Genomic DNA, 4,824 nt, shown 5'->3' on the forward strand with positions numbered 1-4,824 from the left:
CATAGGACAATGTTTTTAAGGTTCATTCATGCTGTAGTATTTTCTTTATTTTTATGGCTGAGTAATATTCCATTATATGGATGTAGCACATCAGTTTATCCATTTATCAGATGATAGACATTTGGGTAGTTCCTGCCTTTTGGCTAATATGAATAACACCACTATGGACATTCATGTCCAAACATTGGGGTGAGCATGTGTTTTTCTTTTTCTTGGGAATATAAATAGAAATGGATTTACCAGGCCATATGGTAAGACTATGATGAATATTTGAGGCACTACCAAACGATTTTCCCTAGTGACTGTGGCATTTTCCATTCCCACCAGCATTTTATGCAGGATCCAATTTCCTCACATCCCTGTGAACACTTGTTATTGCTTGTCTTTTTGATTATACTCATCTCAGTAGATGTGCAGTAGTTATCTCATTGTGATTTTCATTTGCATTTTTCTAATGAATAATTATGTTCAGCATCCTTTTGTATGTTCTTTTAGCCAATTGCATATCTTCTCAGAGATACATCAATCTAAGTTCTTGGCCTATTTTTTTTATTTTAAAATATATTGTATTAATAAAATGTTGAGGTATAATAAGGCCCATAGATCAAGAGATAATTGTCATTGAAGAGACAGTTTCTTATAGTTTTCTTTTCTTTTTAAAGATGCTGTTTATTTAAGAAGAGACAGTTTCTTATAGTTTTCTTTTCTTTTTAAAGATGCTGTTTATTTATTTTTATACAGAGGGGGAGGGAGAGAGAAAGAGAGGGAGAGAAACATCAGTGTTTGGTTGCCCCCTGTGTACCCCCTACTGGGGACCTGGCCTGCAACTCAGGCATGTGCCCTGACTGGGAATCAAACTGGTGACCCTTTGGTTCCCAGACTAGTGCTCAAGCCACTGAGCCACACTAGCCAGGCAGCAGTTTGTTACAGTTTTTAAGCAGAGAGAACATGCCATTCTGGAAAAGGTCGAATGGGGAAGCACCAAGGTCAGTCATGAGACAGAGATGAAATGGGGGAACTGTGGGCAAGCACATGCAATTTCCACAGGAAGAAACAGATAAGGTAGGGCAAGCAAGTTTAGAATTGGTTAATTTGACTAACTTCAGTAGGCTCCGGGACATAGGGATTGTCTCTGTTATTTCTACTAGGTGGATTAAGGCAGGTGGATAGGGGCCTAGTGTTTGAGTCTGGTAAAGGAGATAGCTGAAGGTGTGGACTCTGGATTGATTGGTATGTATTTGAAAATTGCACCCCATGGAAGAAGAGCCCTACAAGAGGCAGGTGATTCAGATATATAATCATGTTGTCTAGAATATGGGAAGTCCACCACATGCATTTAGGGCAGATGTTAAAGCATCAAGTTTGTAAAAACTAGAAACACAGTTTACAAACTTTCAAACTGTTATTTGTTTTTTTATTATTGATTTGTACGTGTTAGTCACATATTTTACATACAACTCTCATCATGTATATAATTTGTAAATATTTTCTTCCATTTGGGGATTGTTTTTTCACTTTTTGATGGTACAGTTTGCAGTAAAAAAAGGCTTTCATTTTGATGTAGTCCAATATATATTTTTTGTCACTGTGATTTCAGTGTCAAGACTGACACTGAAATTCAGTGTCAAAGTGACAAGATTACTATCTTATTTTCTGGAGTTTTATAATTTTAGTTCTTACATTTAAATCCATAGTATATAGTATGGGAAGAAGCTGAAATCCATTCTTTGTCATGTGGATGACCAATTTCTCCTGCACCACTTATTGAAAAAATTCTCCTTTGCCCATTGAATGATTTTGGTACCCTTTTTAAAAAGCAATTGAGTATATATAAAAGGGTTTATTTCTGAGATCTCTATTTCATTGCTTTATGTGTCTGTCCTTATGCCAGTGTCATGCTGTTTTAATTGCTATAACTTTGTGGTAAGTTTGGAAACCAGAAAGTGTAAGTCCTCCAACTTAGTGCTTTTTTTCCTTCAAGACTGTTTTGGAAATTCTGGGGTCTTGGAATTTCCATATAAATTTTAGAATCATACTGTCAATTTCTGCAAAGAAGAAAAAGTTATTTAAGAATCTGATAGAGATTGAATCTATAGATAGATTTTGGGATTTCTTTCTATTCGCTTAGATTTTTTAAAATTTCTTTTCAATACACTTTGTTGTTTAAAGTGTACAAGTCTTACAATTATTTTTTGAATTTGTACTTAAAATATTTTATTCTTGTTGATGTGATTGTAAAAAAAATTGTTTTCTTCATTTCACATTTTGTATGTTACTTGCTATAGTATAGTAATGTTATATAATTTTGTGTTTTGATCGTGTAGATATATTGAACTTGTTTATGAATCCTAGAAGGTTTTGGTGATTTCCTTAGGATTTTCTATATCATGTCATCTGCAAAGAGAGATTGTTTTACTTTTTTCTTTCCAATCTGGTACCATTTATTTATTTTTCTTGTCTAATTGTCCTGGCTAGAACCTACAGCACACTACTGAATAGAAGTGTCAAGAGCTGACATTCTTGTCTTCTCTTCCTGATATTAGGAGAAAAGCTTTCTGTTTTTCAGCAGTAAGTAGGATGTCAGCTATGAGCATCTTTGTATATGCCTTTTTTTGGTTGAGGAGGACTCATTCTTAGTGTGTTGAGAGTATTAACTGTGAAAGAGTGTTAGGCTTTGGCAGATTTTTTTTCTGCATCTATTGACATGATTAGGTATTATTACACTTTATGTTATTGTGGTGTATTACACTGATTGATTTCTGTGCATTGTACAAATCTTGCATTCTGGAATAGATCCCAGTTAGAGTTATTTAAAAGTAGTACATTCTTATGAAAGCTTTTGTAAGTTGAAGTAGCATAGAGTCAAAAGCATACATCATTAATATATGTGGAAAAAGTTTTGAGCATTCCCAGACTCAAACCTATCCTGCCAAGTTGTACCAAATGCACTGTTATATCCAGTTTATCCTAAGTGTTAATACCCTTACAAGCTCTCTTAGGCTTTTCTGTTACCTTGGGACATGTCTTGCTGACAGATGCACAGAATAAATCTAGATAAAGGAGAGATGTTCATAGACACTGTTCAAAGCTATGGCACCTTGACGCTGGCATGCTTAGCATAGTTCTTGAGACAGGAGTTTGGCGGCGTTGCTCTCACTGCTCCAGGTAGGTGCTGCCTTTGTAATGGCTCGATGAAAAACAAATGCTGAACAATATTTTTGGTTTTTGACTTTTTTTTTTGTAAAAGTAAAACCCTCTTTGGGTTTCTTTTAGTCAGCAAGAACAGGTACTAATATAGGTCTTTCATAAACTGAAGTGATACATGCAAGCTTTCAAAAGGCCGGGCATACCTGTAATTCCTTATTCATGTTGCAGAATCCAGTTTGCTAGAAATTTTTTGAGGACTTTTGCATTTATATTCATAAGAAATATTGGTCCACTGTTTTCTTGGGCAAAATCTGTCTGGTTTTAATAAAAGGTTAATACTTATTTAGTGAGTTGCGAAGTGTTCCCATCTTGATTTCTTTGAAGAGTTTCTTTACATGTTTGGTAGAATTCACCAGTGAAAGCATCTGGTTCTGGGACTTTTCTTTGAGTGAAGCTTTTAAAAAATTACTAACTAATCTGTGTACTTGTCAATTGGTGTATTCAGGCTTTCTATTTCTTCTCGATTTGCTTCACTAGTTTGTTGGTGTATAGTTATTTATATTATTTTCTTATAATCCTTTTTATTTCCACAGGGATTGTAGTGATCTCCTCTTTGCTGCCTTTGAGTTTGCTAATTTGAATTTTCTCTCTCTTTCCCTTAGTCACTACAGATAAAGTTTCAATTTTGTTGGTCCTTTCAAAAAACAAACTTTTGGTTTTGAGATTCACCATTAGTTTTCTACTCTCTTAAATCATTTATTTTCATTTTACCCTTTATTATTTCTTTTCTTGCCCTCAGTTTAGATTTAGTTGGTTTCTTTTTCTAGTTTTTAAAGACAGAATACTACGGTATTGATCTAAGACCTTTTTTCTTTTTTATTATAAGCATTTGTAGCTTTCCTTTTCCCCAAAGCACTGTTTAAGCTCAACTTTATAGATTTTGGCATATTGTTTTCTCATTTCCATTCATACCAAAGTATTTTCTAGTTCCCTTTGATTATTCTTTTGACCTGTTATCATTTAAGACTGTGATAACTTCCACATATTTGTGAATTCCCAACATTTTCTTCTTTTATTGATTTCTGGTGAGAAAGAATCCTGTATTCCAATGCTTTTAAATTTATTAAGGCTTGTTTTATAGCCCACAATAATGGTCTATCACGGAGAATATGCCATGTGCACTTAAGAATATGTGTTCTGCTGATACTAGGTAGAGTGCTCCATTGTTGTCTGGTAGATCTAGAGCGTTCATTGTTGTTTCAGTCTTCAGTTTCCTGTTGATCTTATGCTTAGTTATCCTGTTCATTATTAAAAGTGAGTTATTAAAGTCCCCAACAGTCCTTGTTGAATTCTCTACTTCTCCCTTTTATTCTGTTAGTTTTCACTTCATGTATTTTGCAGTGTGTTTCTGTTTCTGCATTTTCTCTTATTTTTCCTTTGGCTATGTTGAGCCTACTTATGCACTTCCTGGAAGAAATCTTCACCTCTGTTACTGTAGTTTTCATTTATAGCATTTTGATTAATATTTGAAAATCCTTTCTATCTCTAAGCTGAACTAATTGATCTCATTTAGCTTTTTCCCACCTTTTCCATAAAAGCACCTGATTTTCTGTGTGTTGCTAGTTCCAACATCAGTATCATTTTTGAACCCGGTTCCAATCAAAGAGACTGTATATT

The sequence above is a fragment of the Phyllostomus hastatus genome, unplaced genomic scaffold (genome assembly GCF_019186645.2).
Source record: "Phyllostomus hastatus isolate PE091 unplaced genomic scaffold, TTU_PhHast_1.1 phas_scaffold_93, whole genome shotgun sequence".
NCBI classification, from domain to species: domain Eukaryota; kingdom Metazoa; phylum Chordata; class Mammalia; order Chiroptera; family Phyllostomidae; genus Phyllostomus; species Phyllostomus hastatus.